The sequence below is a fragment of the Sparus aurata genome, chromosome 18, assembly GCF_900880675.1.
Source record: "Sparus aurata chromosome 18, fSpaAur1.1, whole genome shotgun sequence".
NCBI lineage: Eukaryota > Metazoa > Chordata > Actinopteri > Spariformes > Sparidae > Sparus > Sparus aurata.
In genome coordinates this window covers 34299881-34326151 of record NC_044204.1, presented here as the reverse complement: position 1 = coordinate 34326151, position 26271 = coordinate 34299881, and the positions used below count along the sequence as shown (strand labels likewise).

Here is a 26271-nt window from a genome sequence, read left to right as displayed (position 1 = left end):
GCAAGAGTTGTAACGACGATTCCCTGATGTATTTCTGTATAAATCCTGTAGCACCAACACTAGGGGGGGACATGAAGCCTTAAAATGCGGCTGTAGACGGTGTTTGTTCAGCATATAAACCCTATCACTGGCCAAAACTTCCCATACACTCATACTGTAAAACCTAAATGATAGTTAATCGACAGCCATTAATGTACCCTAGTGGCCGTTATGGCTGCGCTAATGTGGATCCAGGACCTACCCTACTCTGCCTCTGATTGTTTGCCTTCATGGTTGGGTTGGTTAGCCTTAGGCACAATGAGTAAGATTGGTTTGGGTAAAAATATCAGGGCCAACCAATTAGAAGCATAGTAAGGTGACTCTAAGCAGGAAAAGCAGTGGGATCCATGATGAGGTGTTGTTGCTCTATCCTCAGATGACTGAACCCGGGCCATTTGCTCACCTCCTCTTGGCAGCAATGCTGAATTGTGCAGTGTGGTTTGTTTCTGTGGTGATTTGTTAGATGAATCAAGATCTGCCAGAAATTCGCTATTCAGATTCTCCAATCTTTTAGAGTTTTTGGACAAAAATTCTGCTGAGTGAAAACAGTTTATTATTGTGTCGGACCATGTTCACGTTCTTTCTGTCTTTATCCTGAGTTGCGATTAATTGGGAGGGCATCCTTATTGCCAGTCATTACATGTCATCGGCAATTAGAAAAATTCCACAGCAGCTACTTTATGGTTCAGGTGTGTTCGGTGATTAAGGAAGATGTCGTCATAGTTTGTAAAAATTGATCTATATGGCACAAAAGAGAAACTTTTGGTAGCATTTTCGAGAAGTTTGCAAAGAAGTTACAGAGTCGATGGAACGACAAATGGGTTGTAGTCGCTGACTATTTTGGAACATGGGCCTGTGGACAGTTGGTTGGAAACTGTGCTACCTCGATAATGAGATTCAGGAAGGGCCGTGCTGGTGCCTCAGCCAGAGGGCTTACCCAGGCTTATCTGCAAGCTGTACCAGAGAGGGGAGAGAGTGAGAATGAGGGGGGGAATGGGACAAAAGGGAAATGGGAGCGTCTTATGATAGACCTTTTAACATAAAACAATTGTGATGCTGTTTTCAAACATTCTTAAATTAAACATCTGACAGTGTTTGTCAAAACAGTTGACAAGCACAGCCCTTAAAAAAGGGGAGGGTTTTTTTTTAGAAGATTTGTGTGTAGTATAGGCTGTGAACATTGATGTTGAATCGCTAAAGTCTATTTTGACGTCGAGTTTGAGATGTTTTTCAGTATGCCTGCATGTACTGAGCTAATGTGGAGCCATTTTGTTCAGTGTTTGAATGCCCACTGTTTTTCATTGCTCTGCTATCTTCACACTTAAAGTCTCCCTGTTAAGAGTGGAATATTCGTTTTTGGCTCAAGCCGCTGAGGGAGCTGCTCCACAGGACTGGTGACTTTAAATATGTTGTGGTGGAAAACACTCAAAACTGTTTTTATTTTGTTGATTCCAGCTGTCAACTTGCAGCCCTGACAGTGGGTAACAAATCCAGTCACTTGTTGGAAGGCATGCGACACACATAATTGAAATATTTTAACTTGGAATTAAAATAAACAGTATGAAATGAAAGTTGCCTGTGGTTAGAACACGAGGAAACACTGAATCATTTTCAAATTTCAAACCCTCACTGCCCTCCTCTCTACCACTGTGATGAACCGACTTACATTTTGATAAAATATCATAGTCTTATATGTATGCTTGATAGAATGAACAGCAATGTCCATTCAAATCAGATTTTGTAGCACATTTCTTGACGTCCATGTTATTGAAATTGCCACTTCATTTTATTGTTTTGTGATGCAAAGGAGAAAATTACGTAATTGTTCAGAAATGGGGACAAACTGAAGAATTTATGTGGTTGCTGTTTACAGTGTTGCTTTTTTGTACTGAGACATTTTATATTGGCACAGCTACAAATTCTGTGTACAAGTGCTGAGACTTAAACTACAAAAAAATCTTGATGCAGCCAACAGTGTCAAGCTAACCAATTCCAGATCACATGTGGCTTGTAATTGACTTTGTAATGCTAATTTACATCAGTCATATACATGCACACATTGTAATAGCTGATGCAGCCAATGGTCTTGTACAGATACAGCTAAGTGTAACGCACTGGCCAAGTCACAAAGCGTTACAATATATAAATATGACTGCAATAATAGATGCTTGTGTGTCCAGACAGAAGCAGTCAAGGTGAAGCAGCAGAGATGTGTCATTCTGGGAGTGAAAAAAATGCTGCTTTTCTGGGGAGTTCACTCATTTTTGACGTTGGGAAATATGACAGTGGCTTATTCTCACATGGTGACACATGATAACAAGTGGTGACGCAGATCGTATGCCATTAGTGCGAGTTACCCTTTAGACAGTGGTTTTGGAGAAAATGGAAAGCAGTGAGAGAAAATAATGAGCTTTCTCTGCATTACCCCAGTGTGAGACGGTTTGTTCGATTCCAAAACTGCACTTTTTCTGGTACAAAAAAACGTGATGACATTGTTGACATGTCTCCCCAAGGTAGACACACATGATGGATGGAATATAGTAGGCGAGTGACCCTGCCAGAGGCACTTTAACATTTGGCTCAGAGCTTTGATGACAAGGTGCTGATGAGATGCAACCTTGCCTTGATAATATCAAGGTCAGGATCCTCTTATCAACACCTAGTGCAAATGGAACCAATATGTAATCAACATACTCTCTGTCTCCGGTTACAGTTATACATGACTGACAGGTTAAAGCGAAACTCTCGCCAAAAAGCAACCAAGGCTTTATTTGGGATTGAATATGAGTCAAACCTTCGTGTGAAAGCATAATTAGGACGAAAGAGGCACTTTTAAGATTTACCGTAGTTTCGGTTTTGGGCACGTTAATTTTGAACGGGAGTGCATGGGGCAGGACATGCTAGCATCAAAATCGCTATTTTTAAAACACTAAGAAGTCTCGACACAACATGAAACTTTGCTCGTAGCATCACTAGGGTCTCTACTCATGAACAAGAGCATTGAGAACATTGTTTGTGTACACAGAGTGAATGAAAAAGAAGGTTTTTGAACTACTCACATTAGCTGTTGCCGCTCCTGCGCGTCGCCGTCAGGCAGACAAAAAGTGTCGATCCCCAAGTGCGACCTGACAGGCATGAGAGTAATGGTGAACCGCTCCTCAAGCGTGCCTGTCAGGTCGCACTCGGGGATCGACACTTTTTGCCTGCCATGACGGCAACGCGCAGGAGGTGCAGCAGCTAACGTGAGTAGTTCAAAAACCTTCTTTTTCATAAACTCTGTGTACACAAACAATGTTCTCAATGCTCTTGTTCATGAGTAGAGACCCTAGTGATGCTACGAGCAAAGTTTCATGTTGCTTTCACACGAAGGTTTGACTCATATTCAATCCCAAATAAAGCCTCGGTTGCTTTTTGGCGAGAGTTTCGCTTTAAATTGGGATTCTGCAGGGCGATCCTAATCGCCCTGCAGAATGGCTACACATTGTAGAGAAACAGAAAACAAGCAGCCTGACTTAGACCATGAATTCCAGGCTCGGCAAGATAATTGCTCGGCATTAGTAATGTTAGTTATTCATAGTAGGTGGGTGACGACAGGATGCATTGTTGACATACCGCTCTCAGTACATGACAAATGGGGTATGCCATAAATGGTCTCTCTGTAAATACATATGGTGAGTTGAGATACTGTATGTGTGGGAGGCTTTTCCAGAAACGTTTTAGAATTGTATTTTGTTTCGAATTGTTCTTCACATTGTTTGTTATCCTGCTGTACCTCGGGGCTAGTAATCACTGTGTATGTACACACAATGATAACAGAATTTCTGGCAATTTGTTTAGGCGGCTAATTATATAATTATATGGCTTCTACTGCACATGTGTTGTCCTTGTTTCTATGCAGTGTGCAGCTCCCTAGCTGGCTATTTTCGTCTTCCTCTTCAGTCACTCTTGACAGTTGGCCAGCATCAACTGCTGAACAGCCCTCAAGAAACAAAATGTGCTTAAAAAAAGAGAGATGCGGAAAAAAATGTGAACTCGAGGGATATTTAGTTAAGCAGGTAACAAGGATGTAGGGAAGGTGATTAGATTGCCTCTTGGCCCAGTGCTCTTTTCCATGCTGCTGCCTCATATCTATTTAACTTTACATGTTTATCAAGCATTATTTGTTTCTCTGAGGAGTATGGGCGGTGAATCTTTCTGTCTGACATGGCTGGCAATGGCACAGCAGTAATTGTGAAAAGCCCAAGCTAGAGAAGTGTGTGTCTGTGTGTGTGTGTATATGAGAGGGAAGGAGAGGAGGAGAGAGAAAATGAAAGGGTGGGGAGGTGCAGTGAGGAAGCAGGGAGGAGGCATGTACGAGGGAGGGTGAAGGCAAGAGAGAGGGAGAGAGAGAGAGAGCGACGGAGTGCGAGAACAAGCGGCTCGCCTCATTCCGCTTCTTTCCCAGCATCCATTCTGTGAGACCCTATTCCGGAGCGGGGGAGAGCTACATAACAGGCAAATTGAAGAGGCAAAAGGAGGAAAAATCCATTGAGGAGGGAGTATATCGAGGAAAATAACACATAATCTGGGCTCACTGGACATTCACTACCACCTCCTATAGCTTTGGCAGAGGTGTCTGAAAGTTTCCATCCAGGGGGGATACCCTCCCCTTGTTGTGGGGATGAACAGCGGATGCTGAATTTCATTCCTGAAGGCAGGAGGAAAGCTGTGAGGACCGGCTGGATTCACTTGCAGTGGAGCTGGTAGTGCGCACCAGAAGAGATCCTACAGTGCCTCTTTCTCTCTCTCTCGCTCAGTCTCTCGCACACACATTTTCCAGTAGAATACATAACACTATTTCACTGTGCCAAGGTGGAATATCAGGGGGAAGCAACCAAAAAGAAATTCTCCTGAACCAGGGAAGTCGAGAGGAACGGATTATATACAGAATCAATGAAGAACATCCTGTTCATGAAAAGTAAGTTCTAATCAGAAAAGGCTTTGAATTCGGTTCTGATTCTGAGAGACTTGAAGGATTTTTGCCCTTGTTCTTTGTTGTGGAGAGGCAACGAGCTTCAGACAGCTTGTCTTGTGGACTATAGGGTTCTGGATGGTATTTCAAGGTAAGGACACATCCACGGGCTCTTGTACATCAATAGCACCCTCCAGGTTTTTGGGAAAAGGGCAGATTAGGGTGCCAAAAAGCTCAGCATGAAAAAAATAGAGTTAAGTGGGAAAGGGAGAGAATGATGGAAAGGGTATGTGAGTCTTATCCTAGACTGTATATCGCCAGTTCTACAGAAAGTGCAAAGTTGGGATAATGCATATTAATAATACAAATAAATGTCAGAGGGCTTACAGAGAATGTTTTTTTTTTATTTATTTTATTTATCTAATTTTTTTATGGCTGTTAGATCGCAACTCCCCACTGCAGAGAATAATCTATCTTTGTCTATCTGCATACTTGTGCATGTGTGTTTGCTGAGAGGGGAGATGCCTGTCTGCAAAGCAATTCATCTCTCTGCTTCCTTGCTACATAGCGGTTATCACCAGGGGAGGCTGCCAGCGGAAGGGGCATAATTGCGGTGGCTGTTTGTCCTCGTCTTTGCAACAGCTAGTATCTGTGAGCGCAGGGAATTACTTTTGTACAGTAGCCACATTTTATTCATAATGGTGAGTGTCTCTGCATTTTAATGCTTGCCATGTCCCTTTTATCTCTGCTTGCAGAGAACTGATTGTGTCCAGTGTTACACTATCTCAGACGCCCTACATTAAACCTTCACCTTCAGTTTCTATGTATGTATAAGTTTGTTGGTATGAATGTGGTTCAGCAATACATCTCTTTCCGTGTCTCTTTATCTCTCTGTTTTTCTTGGTCTTTCCCTCAAAAGGGGGAAGTGATGATAGGGTAATTTCTTTATGTCTTTCGGTTGCCAAGTTCCTTTTCAGATGGAAATTAGGGCCGTTTCAGTTGACAGTGTACAGACCAACAGACAGTAGCATTAAGGTATGCTGTTGTGCTCTTTTTTGGGAAGAGTGAATATGCTGCCCTCTTGATCAATACCAGACAAGTGCAAGGCTACCTCCTTTTGTACAGCAGCGGTTGAAATATTAATGATTGAATGAGCATCCTGTTGGTCCCCTGAAATATTTAAAATAATTGAATATTAAATAGCCTGTCTGAGCTGTCAAAGCCCAACTTTGTCCTGGGCAGATGATTAGGATGCCATATTCTCATGTAACATGCAAAACAGTGACCATTAAATGCCTTTGCCTCTGGTTATAAAAATTTCAAAAGAAGTGTCTCTCCTCTTGCAGAACATCCACTGGGGGGAAGTGGAGCCTGATGGGAAGTTGATGACAGCTCCTGTGTATCTGGTGTTGACTGGCTTATAGGTTGCTAAAATCGCCAGTTGTTCCCCTGCATATATGGGCTGATTGCAGGAAGCTGATTTTCACAAATGTTCTATTGAAATCACATTTAGCCTTGAAAAGGCATTGTATGCTATTGCTTCCTCTTGAGAGAGATGCAAACCTCTCATCTATTCTGCTTGCTGAAATTCATTTATTCTAATGAGCCACATTTAAACTATGTATATATCAGATATGCACGTGCGCATATGTGTTCACATACTTGTCTAAGAGAGCGAATGAGAGTGAAAGGGAGTTTTTGAGTGTATCTGGTATCTGTGTGGGTGTGTATTTGTCCAGAGCTCTGAGCTTCATCCCTTTTGATGTTTTATTGAGTGTTAACCATGGTAGGACTGACGCACTGCCTCTGATATGGAGTAGCATGGTTAAAGGAAAGCACTAAGACGGACTTTGCTTTTCCTTGTAGTTCCTTTAAGTCTGAATTAGCAATGCTGTGTCTGTCTCTTTCAGCCCTTTGGATTTGGTGAATGATTTGGTCCAGGCACTGTATACGTGCATTGGTGCAGGGCTGTGTATGTGTGCTTTGATACATCTGTGTCTATAGTATGTGCGTAAGCAGGAAACTCACATGTATACAGCATGTGTGCGTCTGCTCAGGTGAGTGTATATAGGCCTATAATCCCTTTCTCTCTGCGTACAAGGGCATATATAGTATGCAATCTGTTTTTCTCCCATTCTGAAGTCAGCAAAGACAAGGCCCTCCATTTCCAGTGATATTATGCATCGAGTGAATCACGGTATGGTAGGAACAGAGGGAAGGAGCCCTCTTCTACCTTGTGATTATTCAGTGCTGTTGACAGCATGTTCACATGGGGCAGAAATCAGATGAAACAACTTTGATGGCAAAAATGCTGGGGTTTTGATTTATTACTCAGAAACAGAGTTTGAATCAGTATGCATGCACGCCAGTAGGCACCTGAAATCTGACACACCTGCTTCCAAGTATGATAAATCATTCGCAATCATGTGTGCCTTTTAGATTTTGTGCCAGCTAAATATCAGTCAATTACAGAAGTTGAAAATCAGGCTTTATATTTTAATATTAGGTTTTTAGATTCCCAGTAGCACCACAAATCTTTACATCATTAAGTTAGGGCTCATTAACAGGATTATTCCATGAATCACTATCACTAATTGTTATGACTAAAGCCATACCTCATTATGTGATTAGCTTTAAGGGAGTGAAGTACTGTTGCAAATAACAGCATATGGATGAGATAAAGTTTAGACGAGGTTTGTGAAATATGCATTATGTTGTTTGTTGTAATGTTGAATATAAATTAAGATATCTCTTATGTTAATGAGGCATCAAATGATCTCTGTTATTGAAAGAATTGACACAGAACAGATTACTAAATTGGATTTTTTTCATAGACAGATAAAATGTTTGAGGGGGCTGTTCCATAAAATAAATATTTATGTTTTATCGAGTTTTGGTATGTCAAGCTTCACAATTGTTTTTGTTGGATTATATCATACCTATTTATTGAAATGTGCACATAAAATGGCGGATGTCAAATATATTTGATACTAGAAATAGAAATTCATTTTGATCCAGAGCTTTACGATCAGCTGCTATACAAGTAGCATCTTTGCCATGTTAAGATCTTTCAGGTGCAGTTACTGCTCCAGTGTATATATAAGACAATAATTAACTTGAAAATAGTTACATTTCTATATCATAAAACTAATTTGGCCAAATTCCTTTGAAATACATGTTGGAAAGTTGATGTTAGAGGACAAATGTACAGAGAGTTCTGTCAAAAGCTGGGCCTGTACCCAGAAGCAGAACAGCATACAGTATTTTTAGCCTATCCATTAAGGACATGGAAGAAAAATCAATGATCGCAGACTGAAACACTAGGTTTCAAATTTAAGTTTTTTTTCCCTGCTATGACCTTTGGATACAGTTGGGGATATGTACTTTGTGAATATCAGATTCTAACCCGGTCAATGAAAGAGACCTAATAATGTAAATGAAACAAGACTTTTGTCTTTTTGTCTTTTGTCGTTTGTTTATGAAAGAGATACATTGAAATTACACTTGTTTCTCCTTTAAAAAAAAAGAAATTAGGAAACTAATGCATAGATTCATTTTTTACCTGTGAATGGGAAATACTATTAGTCAGCTTTTTTTTTACATTTATATCACACAGCTGTGTTGCTTCACCACATGCTTCAGATTTACAAGCTAGTATGTGTGTAATTGTTGCTGTCACTTAGAAACACATTAACATTCTGAAGCTAGCGATCATGAGCCACACATATGTAGCATATATATCACCAGCTGGCTGAGAAGAACAAAAGACCTTATTTTAGATAGAGGTCTGGTCAGCTGGAGACCAAGCCGTGAACGGATTGGGCTGATCTGTTGTCAGCCCCTTTGAATCCCTGATGAGGCGAAACACAATATGCTCGAACAGCTGGGTCATTTATGGAATATGCTTACTCATCATGGTAGACTGCCGTTAAAAGGAGAGGAAAAAAATGCAGTTTTAATTGAGTATGCTTCACAGAAGTAAAAAATATTATTTTAGATGAAGCTCATTTATCAGTTTACAAAAATACGACAACCCTTTTCTAAAAGGCATTTGGGGGAAGATCTTTGGATCGACAGGACAGCTATTTAAATCACCATAATCTGATAATAGTGACAAGATAAGAGACATTGGCCATGCATATTGAGCATAGTTTCCTTCTTTGAATAATTGACAATAAGGGCATTTGTGTGTGTCACTATGTAGCGCCCTTTTTTGTTTAACATTTGTGTTTATATCTGAGGCATCTAGATAAGAGCATCAGAAAAAGTAACTGAAATACACTGAAATAAAGCATAGAAAGTTAAGCCACAGTTTCTTTTATTACAAAAAAGAAAAGCTTGGCAAAAGAGATTAGGAAACGGAACACAAAGGATTTCTGTCTGATGTCTGTTGAAGATGTGATGTGCTAAGTGACTGCTGGTGGCAGTGTAGCCCTTCTGGGATACAGTAACCAGGAAGTGGCTGTCGGGGCATGAGGAGTGATCTACGAACAACCTCCATTGACAGTGACCTTGCTGTCTGTGTCACTTCACCGTGTGACCTTCCTCGGCAAGCTGCCGAGGGCAATAAGCGTTGTATCACCTTTTGAAAAGTCCCTTTCCATGTGTGTCGACAAGGAGCATTAGTAAGGGTCAGGGGTGACGTGGCTGACTAAGAAAAGGGGGCAGAGGATGCTGCACCATGTGGCAGTTGGGATAGAACAAGAGGAAAAAATGAAAAGGGCTTTTGGGTTAGTCCACTGAAAAAGAAAACAAAGATCAAATGTCCTCAGGCAGTGCCCACAGCTTAAATCAAGCCATCTTGTATTTTAAACTTGAGCTGAACTTTTACTTCTGCTAGTAAATCCACAAGCTTTCCCTAAACCTAGCAAGTGTAGAATACAACCTGCAAACTAGTGGATTCCCTCCTTGATAGTGATGGGACATTAGAGACTGTTATCACTACTACAAACTCAGCCATTATAAATTAAAATAAAATATATGTTGCATTGGATATTTGGTTGTTTTCTCCTTTAAACTAAATCATTCTTTATGAATGAAGACAAAACATGTTAATGGGACATACTCAGTTTTAAAAAATTGTAGGTTGCTTAAAGTGATCTCAGTAACAAAATGTCACTTGATCATAGCAAAAAGTGATTTGAAAGCTTTTTATTTTCAATGTCTATTATCTGACAGGTTTCAACATTATACCTCAGAGGCTTAAATAAAAAAAGTTAAAATAAATTAAAATAAGTTTTTGCAAAAAAAGTTTTTTAAGAAAACAAATCCCTTATTGTTATAGGTGACATTGTTATAACTGAGATAGTTACCACAGGTATATATGCTGACATCCAGTTCACTTGCAGTCTCTTGTGTGAACAGAGGAGTGAAATAAAGTACACATGTGACATTTACTACAGAATCGTTTACCGTGACGTTTTACAAAGCCCATTTGCAGTATGTGAAGAGAGATTGTCCTCTGTGTCTTAGTACTATGCATGTTGTTTCTTATGTAATTTAGACAGTAATCAATGAAACAATTAACCATTATCAATTAACCAAGAAGTCGTTTGAGTCACAAACATGCAAACACAACACCCAAACTACTTATGTGCTATTACTGACCATCCCCCCCTTTTATAAAAAAATGATTAAGCATCATTAAATATTCATACACTAGAATAACCTACCTATTTCCCAAAAGCAAAGAACGATTAATACTGGTTCGTTTTCTGCGAGGCCAATGTTGGAACCATCCATTTTGTGTTTTGCCTCCATCAGCCACTTTAGGATGTCCTTACAGTGACTTTGCCACCTTCATCCTCTCCCTGCACCCTCAGTTTTCAGCCGTGAAGCAGTGCATTTAGAGTATTGACCGCTTTGCACTTTGGATGATAACAGAAATGCTGCGTCTTTTTGTATCAAGGTGAGGGGCTACTTACATATTCAACTCTTTATTATGTGCATTGTTTTGCTAAGCTTTATCTATAGTCCTGTCAAGTGATATGTATAAGCAGAGCAGATCATATGCTGCATATCCAGGTTAGAAAAAAATACTTATTCAGTCTGTGCAGTTTTGTAAAACATATGCTGTATAATAATGATTGGCAAGTCAGCACAAGCTATTTTATTTGTTTAACACAGCATCCCAACTTTTTCGTGTTTATAGCAAAAATGTCATTTTAAAAGATCTTTCAAATAATATTTAACAGACAGCAGTTTAAAATGTATCTCGAAGCCGTGAGTGGTCTTGCTTGTGTCCAGAAAGGTTAGGTTATTACACACACTGCAGTATCCCCACTAAATGTTTCACAGGTAGACATGTCAGGGTGTCGTCTTTTCATTTCAACAATAGTGGAAATGTCAGTACATGGATACTTCCTCTGCCTCTAAGGGGACTATGGTTTCTTCAACAGCACTTGTGTCTTACACTGGACAAGCTCCCATAACCCCACTTCTGCCAAACTATGAAAGGCTCTCAGCAGGACACTGGCCCTGCACTTGTTAGTTCAGGTCACTGATCCCGGCTTCCTTTGGGCTTACAGCTCGTATAGACTAAAGTATAGCTTGGATGTTTGTTAGTTGCTTATGCTTTAACGAGTCAGTGGGGAAAGAGTAAGAACGCCTACACACCTTAAACCCCCCCTGAGAGCAGAAGACCTGTGGTTGTTTTGTGTGAACGAAGTGTCTCGTTTCTGCAGGTTCAAAAAATGTTGTGCAGGGTCTTGGGGAAGAGTTTTCATCTCCTGGTTGGAAAAGGTTCCTTAAAGGTAGCAAGTGGTTTCAACACACAATTTAGGAGTGAAACAAGAGATGAAAGAACATCAGAGAAAAAAGAGGAAATCCAGAAAGAAGGTGATAGTATATACAGTACTTAATCATTCCTATAATTGGTGGTCCTGTCTTTTATTGAGTTTCAGTGCTAAATGTCAATCTTGACTTTTCTATTGGTGTTCAAGAAGAAAGGCAAGATGACACAAGATTAATTTCTGCACAGGCACAAAAGTCCCTATTATACCTGCACTGTTCTATTAAGATAGTGACAGTTGGCTGCTATCCAGTGAGTGGAACCAACCCAGTTTCATAACAGCATTGCTCCTGAACTGGCATATACTGCAGTCACCTCCTGCTCTATTTCAGGCTTTTGCATAAACTGCCAATAAATCGGGAGGAGGGGCTGTGATTCAGTGTTGCCCTTTTAATTTATTGCATGCTTCTTTCTTATGGTCGTATAATCTCAGATAGCTGTCAGTTGGGCGAGAGACTCATTAGAACCTTTGTCATGCCGTTGCTCCTGGGCTGGGTAGCACACTGAGTAGATAAGAACTCTTTCTGCTCTCCCAGCTTCTCTCTCCCGCTCTTATTATCACTCCAGCTCTCTCTTTTCCTCTTCCCAGTCAGCTCAGTGTGTTACCAGAGGTTTGACTGTCAAGTGGAAGCTCAAGACATTCTAGAGTCTTTCAGGGTGGCGATGGAGGTTCTGACGGCAGCACATAATCTTCTGCCTGCTGCGGTCTCACTCATGTTCGCCTTTTGGTTACAGAGGGATGTTGTCTGATGATTCAGTTGTTTGTCTGGAGCAAATACGTGTGTGTGTGTGTGTGTGAGACTATGGGCTTACTGGTTTATGTATGGTTCTTGTGTTGATGGGGAGGAGAAAGGGTTTGTCGGGATTTACAATGTCATTCCAGGTCAGAATGTCATAGTGTCTACTTGAAGATATATCATGACACTTTCCTGCATCTAAATGTCGACCTTTGTTGTATATTTTGTTGAGTTATGCGCTGACATTATCCACAATTTTTCCAAGGTTGTTCAAACTCAGAGAAATACATAATTTTACTCAAAGATTTCATGTGTCACCGTAACTTGCAAGAGAAAGACAGTGCGGAGAGTGCGAAGAGAGATGACAAAACACAACATGAATACAACTTTAATACATTACCTCGTTTTTTAAATGCTGTCCTGTTTCACAATGATAGATTTTCATCAGCAATGGTAGTCGTCAAACAATGAAGACAAGCACTCTTATGATTCTGCACTTTGTCTTTTATTTTGTTTTGATTCAGAGACCCACAGTGAAAGAAATTACAAACTTTACGTTTAAAATTGTTGAAAATATATGTATTTATTTTTTTACTTTGCCAGTGATTGCAACAGCTGTTGCAGATTTTAAACTGATTTAATGGCACTGACTAATAATGTTATAAACTTGCAGGTTAGATATATAAAACATTTTTTTTTCCCATTGCAGATGGGCTCTTCATCAGTATTGATAAGGGTTTTTATTATGTGAATGTGCAGTTGCTACAATGTTTCGCTGTCTACTGTGTGAGTACCAAGTCTAAACAACCATACGATAGTTTTGAAATGAGTGACAAACAAAATGTTATTCTTGCTTATATTTGCAGTTTATTACCATATGACATTTTCTATGAAAACATTGCCTGCCCACGATGGGCTTTGTTTACATATTGATTCATTGGATTGAAGACCCGACTTCGCTTTGATATTTGTTTGTGCTATTGACATTAGGAAAGCGAACTTGTACTTCACTATAAGATTTCTAAATGCATTTACAGATTTTAAAAGGTCTACTTAAATTCCCTTCATATCCGAAGTAGATTAGTAAAGTAGATTAGATATGGGGAGCGACAAACCACACAGTAGAGTTGATATTTTAAGATTTGACATGAAGTTAAAAACAGATGCTGAAAGATCATAGCACTGAGACAGTATAACACGATTTTTTTTCTATGTGCTTCATAATGGAGTCCATGATGAAACGCCAAACACCGCCACGATTAGTTGATCCATTCCACTTAGTGTTTCTGTTCTAAAAATGTATGTATCCATTCACTGAACTGTATGCCACACTGTATAAAGGTCTCCTCTAAATGACATATGCGAAGCGAGCTGGATCAATGGAACAATAAGATATAAATGACATCACATGCTTGTTTGAACAAAATTGTGGATGACAGCATTCTGCCACCTTTAAAATGTGGGTGACGCATGACAGATTAAATGTACATGTCCTAAGAAAAACTCTGCACACGTAGTGCGAATTCAGCTCGCCTGCCACATTAGATATTGCACGGACTGCACTGGCTGATCCTGTTTGATGAGCCAAGAATTAAACCTCTAAATTTAAACATTGACCTTTACTTCCAAGAATATAAGCACCACTGCTATTGTCAACATGTGTAATTCCCAGCCTTGGATGCCGGCATGCTCACTGTGAATTATAAATCAATGAGCATGTATTAGTGTAAAATCCTCCAGCACTTGGGGCTTTGCTTGTGATGGAAGAATGAATAGCAGGGAAACAGGGGCACCTCAGGGGATGCGAGGCTGTCCAACTCTGGGTCTGCTGGTCACAGCCTGGAGCTCATCCATATAGATACACAGAGACGGGGGGCTCACATAGCACTGGTTTGAAAAAAGTGTGTGTTTCTTTGTGTGTGTGTTTTGATCAGCTTCAGGGAGCTTCAAGAATAGTTGAAGCCTGTATTATGTTGAGCAAAGGTAAACGCACTGTTGCATGATATAAAATGTTGAACTGAAATCCACACGGTTTGTATAGGACCATTTTTGTACACTAGTGATCTTAACCATGTCAACTATGACAACATTCACATTCATTGTTGAAAACAATGTTATTGTTTTTTCCTGAAAATCACTTTGTTATTTGTGTGGCAGCAGCAACAAATGTGTGGAGTCATTACAGGCAAAACAGACACAGTAAAGAAAAAAAAAGACATCACAGTACTGGAAGTGGGCCTACTACTTTATCAAGAAATGATCTATGTGATGTGAAATGCAAATACAATGCAGAAATGGGTGCTTAGCAACAGAGATGCTGCCCTCTGCCAAGAAAATGGAAAAAGGCTGTTTAACACTGAATTTTGGCTTTGATGGACTGTTTAATCAGCAAGCATGAGAAATGTTTGTAGAAAAGCTCTTTGGTATGAGTATGCCCCACACTTATTGTGTCTTAGCAGTTCATGGTCCTTGAACACCCACAATACATTTGATTCAGTCTTCAGTTAAACAGAAGAGAAAGAGTAGGAGATACAGTAAGTGGAGGCTTTGAATTTGACATGCAGTTAGCTTGGTTTTAGAGCTGCAACGATTAATCGATTGATCAGTAGCCTCATTCACACTGCCCTTTGAGTGCAGGATCCTGTGCCAATTCTCCACACCCTCCTCTGTGTGAAAGTCTCAGAGGTGGCGAAGGGTGAAATTTTGCTCCGACGCTGATACGCCTCTGGAGGTAGTATCAGAGGTGCAAGATTGGCAAACTGAACCTGTGTGAATGGATAAGCTGGCGGCACGGAGCGAGGGCGTGTCGGTCTGACAGTCTGATAACAAAACAGTTCCTTCACTCAACTAAATAAAGAGGAATGTCCCACAAAGCTACGTTACTGGACCAAACAACAGTAACGTAGTAACTGTGTAACTGTATAGTCATATGTGGAGAAGTGTCTGTGACCCTATTCGTCCTACCAACTCTTCCTCACATTTCTGCCCAAAAACCAGAGTCTGTCACTGGCAAAAAAACTCACCAAGTGTTTGTGTTGAAAAAAAATCACGATGACGGTCAGCCCTCCTGACCGAGACTTCAGTGAACTTTCCCCCATAATAACAGCCTCCATCCCCGCGAGTGAGTCAGACAGCTTCCAGTTTACTGATGACGATTATATAATTATGTAATTTAGAGCCAAGAACTTTGTCACTTTCCAGGATATTTGGTGGGTCAGGATCTCAATCACTAGACATTATAACAGCATCCATATGATTATAAACAGTCAACGGATACATGTTTAGATTAAGAGGACACCGGGGGAAACACCTTCAAAAAAAATACACAGACGTACACCGTCTTTACACCAGAGTTGCTCAGCTTTCTTTGAACAAACAATGGGGGAGAATTGGCAAACCGCTGCTGTGGTGATAATGCGGCGTCTTTGTGTGAAAAGGGCTAGTGTCAGTGAGGGAAAATTTGTTGTAAGCTACTTTAATAATCGATTAATCGTTTCTGGCAATAATGTCAAACAGCTGCTGGTTCACCATTCTTAAATGAAGGGCTTTGCTTCTTTTCTCTGTTGTGTATGATACATTACAGTAGAGGAATAATAGTAAAGGAAGAGGCTTTTTGTTGTTGGACTGTTCGATGGTGATTTGAGGTCGTCATGTGAAGCTCCGTGAATAGTGATGAGCATTTTTTACATTGTTTTTGATATTTTATAAGCCAAAGTATCGATAGAAGATTGATCAGTTATGAAAATAATCATTAGTTGCAGCCCTACTCTCAGCTAGATTCTGGTTTCTGCATTAGTACTTCTTGGACATGGAACACATGTATGTTTACAGTGAAATTGTCACAGTATGTATGTAAAAGTGTGAAAAATTTTAATTATTTGGAAAGATAGCAGTAATAGCAGGAGGATTTTTATCGTAGCAATATACTGTATTAATATTTTCACCATTATACTGTGTTAATAGTATGTAGTTCACTACATAATAAAGTGCTGTAGTATCTTATCTAAGACATAATGTATGTGGACCCTAAAGGCATCTTAAAACTCCCACACAAACTTTTGCATGCACACATACATAAACACTTAGATGCAGAAATTTGAATAATTTAAAGGATATGAACATGTTAAGCTGCCTTCTTTCTAAAAGCACTCAACAGACAGTAATACTATTATTGTACATGACTGCTTTAGGAAGCCTGTTCAACATGTTTGTGTTACTTAAGAGAAGCAAAGCACTGAGTTTCTTTCAGCTAATAAGCAACTTAATGACCTGAGACACTTAAAATGCTAAAATGAAATCACTGCATTTATTGTTTTATCTTTTGCAATTTATATGGATACACGATGAAGGCCATGGCCACATAAACGTTCCACATGAGGTAAACTCAGAGGCAGATTGCACAGTTGATGATCACACAGTTACTTATTTGCCCTGCAGGAAGAAAAATAAATGACTTTAACAGCTTACTGCAGGGGTATATGATTGGCTCATCAAGGTTTGAGATGTTGTTAAAAGCACTTTCTGTGGCCATGGTAATGATGACATGGCACCCTGTGTACAGTGAGGCTGAGAAGTACATTATCTTGACAATTACTGTCCTGTTAGGAGATGAAAGCCTCCTAACACACACTGTGGCCACTGCCTTTGGTCCACAGGGTTGCCCATACACTCGGCGGCCCTGGTTTCCTCTCTTCCGGTGCATCACCCATCTAATCCTGTTACTGTTTGTGACTCACTACTTTCAACTGTCGGGAGGAAAAAAAAGTGCATAAATAATGTATTCCTTGGGTGTATCCACCCCCGGATCAATGGCAATACAAAGACCATCTACAAAGACGGTTGGCTCAAGGCCATATTTGATCACTTCCACTGCGCACAATCGCTGCTCCTTTTTTGTCAGCCCGCCGAGACTCAATTATTTCCAAGTGTTTGTAAGCTATTGTTGAAAGAACACGAAGTGAATATTTAAAGTTGGTGAGGGAAAGAAAAATCTTTGATGAGACATGAAAACAGCAGATGGATGGTAATAGTGAACTGTTAGATAGAGATGGAGGAGGAGAAAAAGAAAGAGGAGAAAAGAAAATGATGTGATGCAGCATCCTTTTACTCACAGGGATACAGGGAAAATAGTTTTATGCATGGCAGCAGGCTAGCCTCTGCTGTGTTCATACAGTATGACAGAAGAAAAGGGACAAATTAAATAGCACTTGATCATTTCCAAAGCAGCTGATAGAGCAGGTCATACCATTTAACCGATCAGTGGGAACTGGAGTGCGACTCAAATGAACTCCCCTACCTAGGGAGGACATGAATACAGTTTGACAAGCTAATCTACTGTTGTTCCTGAGGTGAATAAGTACAGGAAAAAAAAACATTCTAGTACAAACACAAACACAACCACTGAATGATCCAAAAGAATTCTAAGGTCAGTAATAAATTCACTGAAAAAGCTGATATTCAGCTTTATGTTCCAAGCAACAAGTGACAGCAAAGTTCTTACCACAGAAGCACAGATTCATTTTCCCTCTCATATCCCTTGCTGGGTTTGTTTCTCCCTAACCCAGATGGCTGGGCTCATAGCCCAATATTCTCACCATGAAGAAATAGAAGAAAGAAAATCAATTTTTCAGATTTTTTTTCATTTCCTACAGTGCAGGAATTGATGGTACATCCGATTGGCACTGAACCACCACTCCGGCTGTGCCATGGGTAATGAGTATTTGTGTGAACGGCAAAGCACACCCTAAAATTAGATCAAAGATCTGCACTCTATAGGCATCAAACATTGGACAGAAGTCACGCTCCAGCACTGGTAGTGCCATCCCTATTCAGTCACTCAGTTGTCATAGCGCTGGTAATGACTGGATCTCCCTAAGAAGACGTCTTTTGATGTGCAGTTCCCAAAGCGTGCATATCTTGGTTTCATCAGTGTAATTTATATTCCTGACAATATTTGAGGGATTAAAACTGTGTAGCTAATCAGCAAACTGTTGCAGTGTTATTCTGCAATCATCGATCAATGTTCTTTGTACATTGGCAAATAAGAAAGATCCTCAGTTGCACTTGCAGTTTATTTTACAGTACCTCGACCTGCTTCATCTTGTACCATGCTTGTACTGACACTGGGCACTGGGCACTGTCTGTTTTTTTAACTAAAGTGAAAAGTGCATTAATCTTTGCATACAGAATAAAAAGGGAATGATAGTACCTGGATAACAGAGACTTGAACATAATGAACTTGAACAGAACAGAAAAAGAGAACAGAAAACATGGATCACCATTTAGCCTTACATTTCAGCGCCGCTCCAGCAGATTTGTTCAAATTGCTGTCTGACTGATGTAGACAATAAACCGCTTTTTGTTTTCTACCATCCTTTTTACTGGGAACTGTGCAAACAGATACTGATCTAGTAGCTGTGGATAATGAATGTTTGATGTTTAAATTAGAAAATATTGGCAGTTTATTCGATTTTTTTCACATAAATGTATGATTTGGAAGAATTCAGACAAATGTATACTCACTTTTGCTCTCACGTTGTGTATATGTGTAAATGGAAGATGTCTGTTTCGGAAAAAGTGATGTTTTGTGTTCCTAGGTTGGATTAGCCAGATGTTTGGTATGACAAACTAAACTAAAACTAGAATTAGGTTACCCCAGCTTTTATGAAGCAAGAGTGCTCCCAGCTATACTCTGTTTGGACTTGTAAAAGTATAAAAGTAAAACTCATTTAAAACAGCCGAAAAAATAAATAATTAGATGTAATAAATAATATCCATGTATTAAATAAATGATTAAAAAGGATTAGTGTACTCCCAGATGTCAGTATAATTTGGTTTACGGATCATTTTCATAAAAAAAAACAAGGATGATAAATTTCGATTTTCCCAACCTTGAAAGGTTAAGAAAAGCAAATGCCATCTTTGAGTGGTGAATGAAAAAGGTAAATATGCAGCAGAAAGAGGATTTATTGTTTCAAGTATTGTTTCTGATTTTGAAGAAATGAATACTGTTTTAAGAATCGCTTTGGTTTGTATCCACTCGATTTACACCACGGTATCAACCACTGACAAAACAGTCTGCATGATCACTGAAAATGCGGCACAGATTGTGAGTCGATAAGCATGAGACTGGCTCCTGTCATCTGGGATTTGATTAGAAAAGTCTGTGGTGTTGGCAGGAGCGTCTCCTCTTGTCAATGCTGGCTGATTAAATGGAGTGAACACCTTTTAGTAATGGAGTCAACCTTTCAACATGTTGAATTGGCAGTGTGTCATGTGATCCACATTCGCCACTCACCATGTATGTGTGGGTCAATATCTTTGAATCCTCCAAAAATGGAAAATTTAGATGACATTTTAATAAAAAGGTGTTGAAATTATTCTCCACTTGGTCAAGCAAACTAAGATTTGCCATGTACAGCATGCAGGAGGAAACGGATAAGGTTGTAAGTGTGAGCCCTGCTAACAAAAGAGCAAAAGGGTTCAGTTTGTTCTCATCTCGAGCATGCTAAAAAAAAGCCACTAATCTGATTTTTACTGTGTACTTCACTGAACATTTGATGCTTCACAGGCTTACTCATCTGCTTTTGGAAAAGGTTCAAAATGCCTCCTTGTTGACACCGAGCTCAGGTAACCTTGTGTGTACTACTTTGATGAGAGAGGGGGTGAACTTTCATTAGATTTTAAGTAGGTCACTGTCTGTGCCGGAGCAAGATACAGTAGATTATATGCCTGCTAGCAAGAAGTACACCTGGGAGACAGGGCTTGGCCTTGGAAGTAGAACACAAGCTTTATGTTCTATCATATTTAAGACATTAATCTAGACCAGTGTTATTACCTGAGCTTGATTATTTTTCTGAAAGGTCTTATTTTCAGCATACTTGTGCGACGGGTTGGTTCTATTAGCCGACACAGAGGATTACAGATAAGTGGCAGCAAGTGACATTGAGATATTTGAGACTCAAGGATTGGTACCCTAAGGTAGTTACTTAGGATATTTTATTACCTTTGTGGTAATTGCCATGTTTGTGTGCAGATGTCTCATGAAATATTTTAGTGTTTTAGCTTCTCTGCAGTCTGCCGTGTGCATCCCCCGCTGTCATCTGTATACTGCTTTTTATTCCATTTGACGGCATGACTTCAAATCATGTTTCCTATCTTTTCTCCCTGTTATAATAACTTGCATTTAAGATTTCTGTCTTAAAGGCAACTGTGGCATCGTTGTCGCTACTGCAGAACAAAGAATCAAAACATCTTTGTCAGTATGGATTTGCATGTCTGCTCCAAGAGAAATGTTACTGCTGATTTCCGTTTTTAGAGTTACACGTTACCTGTGAGTGTGCCTTTACATGAAATCAGATGTATGAAACAGTAACTCTGCTGCATTTTCTTCCTCCATGAAAATGTTTTTAAGGTGCTTTTTGTAGAGCTTGGAGTCTAGTATGAGGGCTGGTGTCTCAGGTGTCATATTTCCATTGCTGCAGATCAGAGCTAGAGCCGAAAATTACCCATAACTACTGCAGAATGAAGGCCAATTGTAGCTGTTCCACTGAAGACAAAAGCCAGGCGCGTATATGCCTGCAAACATGCCAGATGTAAGCAGGTTTTTGCCCAGTGTGAAAGGGGTATGTTGTTGAGTGATAATTATATTGTGCACTCACTGTAATGCTTTTCTATACTCACACATTGCTATAAGATTAGAAAGAGGTTGAGCCTCTCCCCATGGGGTTGATAAACAATGTGTTGCAGGACTAACACGCACACAGACAAACACATTTACACTCATAGTCACATCTAATGAAAGTCTTCAGACGATTTGAACTTAACGTTGTAAGACTGTGAGAGCAAATTGGTGCTTGGAGGTTGGAAACACATTCTAACATAGGAAGAACACAGAAAGTACAGAGATTCAAGTCTGAGCACAGGACATGTCAGGTCAGGTGACAGTTCCACTGTGTAGGCTAGAGCTCTGAGTAATTGCCCTTGGGTTTCAGGAGCTTACTCCAAAGATCCTCTGTGGGTTGTATTAGACTGTCTGTCTGACCCTCTAAAGCAAGAACTTTGATCTCTCAGCCGCTCTGGGAGGTGGTGACATTTGGTTAGCGCTGACCTTTTGAAGCAGCTTTTTTTTTCTGGAGTAAGATTATGAGGAAAAAAAAATATCTTAGAGTCACTGATAAGAGCCCATTATAATTGCATTAATGAATCCAGTAGCTGCATGACCTGTAAATAATCGTTCACAGTAACAATGTAGCGATTAGGGCTGGGTGATAAATCGGAAAAGTCAAATAATTCGAGTTTGTGGTTTCGGAAGATTTAAAAAAAATGGAAAACGATTTTCTCTTTAACTTGCTCTGCCGCCGCTCCCCATAGGCTCCTGTAGTTCATAGTGGGCTCTTATATAATAATATATAATAATACAAGTAATAAAGACAGCAGAAGCTTATTAAATGTTCTACGTGGATTGAATTTGGTGTTACCTTACCTCAGTGTAAAACCACAGTAGTTTTTCTAAAACCTTCTCTTTTTTTTTTTTTTTTTTTGACAATATTGTGTGATAAGTCTTGTTCATGTGGTTTCCCATAACAACACTACATGTTGTCACTCATCTTTGCATCTTTGACATACTGCATAGGATGCATTTTTGTCCTCTTGTTAGGGCACAGCCGACTGTAGACTATATGCAAAAATTTGGCTAGGGAGATCTTATCTTTTTTATCAAGCCTGTAAGACTTAATGTGTCTTCCTGCACATAGCATCTCTATGTTGGTCTGTTGGAGTTGAGCACATAATGTACTGTACTTATAATTAAACAAACAAATATCAGTTCAGTTGGAAACTTCATTTCGGGTAATCAGGAAAAGACTTTGTACTACCAGGGTGCAATATTCTCAGCATCCAATTAGCCAAAGTCTTTACTCCATTGATTACGGAAACGAGCAGGAAGATGATAATTTGATTTGTCGATGGAAGGGCAATATTCGAAATGGAACTGGTAGAGAGTGCCTGTTCTTTTCTCTCTGGCTGGTCATCCGAGCTGACTTCTGAGCTGTGGTTATTTACCAGAAATGAATCAGCTAATGTAACCATTTCCTATTCTTAAGAAATTGAATGACATTAAGATGCTGCTGAGTGCTTGTGGAGACTGTCCAGATGGGTGTGATATAAGTACTTTGCAGCTAGTCTACTCATGGTATGTACATGTAGCAGAGGCAGTATAGATGTCACCCAATGCAGTGCTGTGACTGAACAAACTATACTGCATTAGAAAATGAGAATAGTCGAATGAATAATTGATGACAGTGAGCTCTAATGAGTGAAGTGAAGAAAACAACCTTCAGAGCAAAACAATTGTTTTGCCTCTATTTCCGATGTTTTTTGCGGGTGCATCATGCAGGTCAGGTGCTGCTGTTGTTTTAAAACCATATTTGTACTGAACAGTATTTTGTTCATGCTAGGGATGAAAGATATGTTGCCCCAGTATGTGTGCAAACCTTCCTGTCACAGCGACCTCTTACCAGCACTCTGTAGGACACATTAAAAAAACAATATAGGAAATGATTTAGCTTAAAAGAAAACAAAATTTATATTTTACATAATTTAGATAATGGAAAATCATTGGACAATGTTTGTATTCTTCTTCTTTCAGGACAATAGTAAAACTATTTTCATTTGCTAATTACTGTTTGTTTTGTTTTGTTATGGCACAATTCACAAAGGCTGCCATTAAGGACATATTGAGGGTTTCCTTCAGTGAAAACTACAGTTCTCTTAAATCCTTTTAAGAAGTGGCAGTGATAACAGGGAATTATCTCACACTCAAGGCCAAAGTTGTTTGAGCGCAGCAATAGGCAGCCATGGAGAGCAGATGATTTGTTAACTTATGGATTTGGGATGTTTGCCCTGACCATGTCTTTCCTCTATTCCTGCTATTTTCGCCTTAGATCCAACCTCAGACCACAAGCCTCACTTCTGTTTTTGTTCCGTTGTGAAAAAGCTGGCCTTCAGAACTTCAAATACTGTTTAATCACTTTCTGGTGATTGGATTTCCAGAGACTTCCACTTCATGCCTACTGCCTAAAGGTGCAATTTATCTGAGCCGTATATGAAGCTTTCTCATTTCATCAGACACTTTTTAAACACACAGGAAAATCTGAAATTTGAGAAGAACCACTCGGTGAACTCAACACTTAACATTGCTTTTACTCAGTGAATGCTGATCAGCACTTTTGTCTCACTCTCTAGGACAACTAACTACTTACGTGAGGGTGTCATTGCTAGCTTTTAAACTGAAGGAGATTAATCTTTATCACACACACAGTAATAGAGTGGGTAGCCATCGTACATCATACTTGATTGATGAAGGATTCAAGGGAAGAAAATTGCAGTTAAACAAATCTATATAAATATATATAATGTGAAGATTATTATTTATTGTACATTAAAAGGGTCAAAATACTTGTTGCAATCATTTGAGTCCTTGCCAACTTTGATTATTACATATACATAGCATACATTTTGTAAACACTGCTGTGTAGATGGTACCAAATATTGACCTAGGAATTTAAGCTCAGTGCAACTATGGGCATGGCACAACCTAATATCTGTTATAGATGCATTTTAACATCAGTAAAGCAATACGACAATTCAATAAATCACAATTTTTTTCAATTCCATGAAATCCGTGACACTGTGTAAAACGTATATTAAAACAAAATGCAATCATTTGCAGACAAACTGTGTTTACAAAGTGTCCTCAAGCCCTTGCAGTAATATCTTTAATACAGTCATGTGTTTCACAAAGAACTTTGCCCTATCATTGCTTGTGAATGACTGAGCATGAGGATGATTTTGGAACCAGGGTTTTAGAATTGATCGTTTTAATCACCTAAAGATGACACTATTTCTACATGTATATTGTTTGTCGGTTTGCTATTTTATGAACAATTAAATTGACATCTTCTCAAGTATGGTAGGGACGGAAAGCTGAATGAGGCCGGGTTAAGGCTGCTTGTATCAGCCACCGACACATGCCCAGTAGGTCATATTTAGCCTGCTGTGAGGTAAGAAATTAAAGACCTTTATGTAGTCATGAATTTGCTAACCAAGCCACATTGTCAGAACCACAGTCATAATTACATGCAAAATGTTTTTTTTTTCTGCCTCTCCTCATTTTATGATTTATTGCTCCACCACAGCTGTCAGAACTCTGGCTTCACTGATTGGCTCTTAAATAGGAATGTTATTAAAATGCGAGTGCAATGCCAGCGAGAAGCCCAAATGGTTAAACTGAGGCTCCCGATGGTAAGCTGTTACCAGTGTTGAGCCAGACAGCTGTTTCTGCATGGTAAAACAGGGTGTTAATGAATGAAATAGATTGCAGATGAGGACCACTACTCCGTGACATGTTGTTTCTTCACCTGAGACTGCTATGCATCATCTCCAGAAATGATTGCTCAATTTAAATCCACTGTTATGGAGTTCGCTATAAACATAATATGATGTGATGTTTACAAGGGCATGTCCTCTCCACTCGGATCAACATATGATCATGGATGGATAATGCTCACAGCTGTACAGTTGCTGCCTTACACACCAGCGTCTCTTTTGCTTTACTGCAGTAAATCAGGAGGCTTCGCTAAAGCTGTGTACAAATTCAAGTTGCACGTGTCGAATTCCACAAAGAATACAAATCTCGAATGCCTGCTATTCGAAATAATTTCTAAAGAAAGATTTTGCTTTTTTATTTTCTGTACAGTAAGACATTGTTGTATGTATGGAAAATAATTGCTCATTGGACAAATGCAAAAAATGTATATTACAGTAAATACATCAGTAGATACCTTCTCATATTTTCAATAAAAACATTCTAAAGTACCGTACACTGTCAGCGACTTATTGCCAAATAAAAAAGGGAGTGTTATTGAATGATATTTTTAATCACAAGATTCGATTCGATATTTGAAGAAGTCAAATAATGATTGATTTGAATATGAATATGAATATTAAGCCCACCCCTAATTTGAACATTGGAATTCATATTTAGTTGTAATATTTAAAAGTGTAATAGTTTATTTAGACTCTTGGGCCTAACTGGCCCATACAAAGTCCCTTTTGGGTTTTGGATGGGTTGCAGACCTCAAGTCTGAGCTGTATATAGTGTGCAATGATCAAGTGGTGATCATATATTGTTGAATCTACAGGTGTTTTGCATTCCATCTTCACATCAACTGTTTATGATAATCTTAAAGGTGAGATATGTTAGAATCGACCCTCTGTCAAAATCATCAGCATATGAATGTTTCCGCATATCACCAGAGTAACTGCTAACCTCTGCCAAGAGTAAACTGGGAGCTCAGGGACCATGGGAGTAGTTCATTTTTCAACATTTTCAACTAAAATTCTTCCATATTGCCCATTTAATGACTGATTCGACAAACTTGACTGCTGTCTTTCCTTGATAACACTTTGTCTTTGACATGCTGCCATCATCTTTAATCTACTCTAGTTACTTACACTCTTACAGTTAAGTTGTCAATGGCACACATTTACAGGAGCAGGCAGTTCTGCTCTCCGTCACCAAAGGGTTGTTTAGCATGCTGTTCTGCATCTTTAAGATCCTGTCTTTGGTCGTAGGCTTTACATGCATGCATGAACACAGTGACCATGTAAAAAGGTGTCTGGCGTGCACTCAGTCATACAAACAAGCTAATACATGTCAAGAGTACTGAAACAACAGAGCCTATCTAATTAGC

General features: G+C 39.4%; 1 protein-coding gene across 6 annotated transcripts in view; it reads left to right on the top strand.

The window, feature by feature from the left end:
• lingo2 (leucine rich repeat and Ig domain containing 2) overlaps window positions 1–26271 on the top strand; it is a 217674-nt gene that overhangs the window by 1516 nt on the left and 189887 nt on the right. For 2 of the 6 annotated variants that reach the window (XM_030396899.1, XM_030396897.1), the window contains exon 1: window positions 4384–4996. The exons of 2 other annotated variants lie outside the window; for them this stretch is intronic. The gene's annotated coding sequence lies outside the window, so the exon portion shown is untranslated. Of the gene's footprint in view, window positions 1–4383; window positions 5142–26271 lie in introns of those variants that run through there. 2 more of the 6 variants (XM_030396898.1, XM_030396894.1) reach the window with 2 other exon arrangements.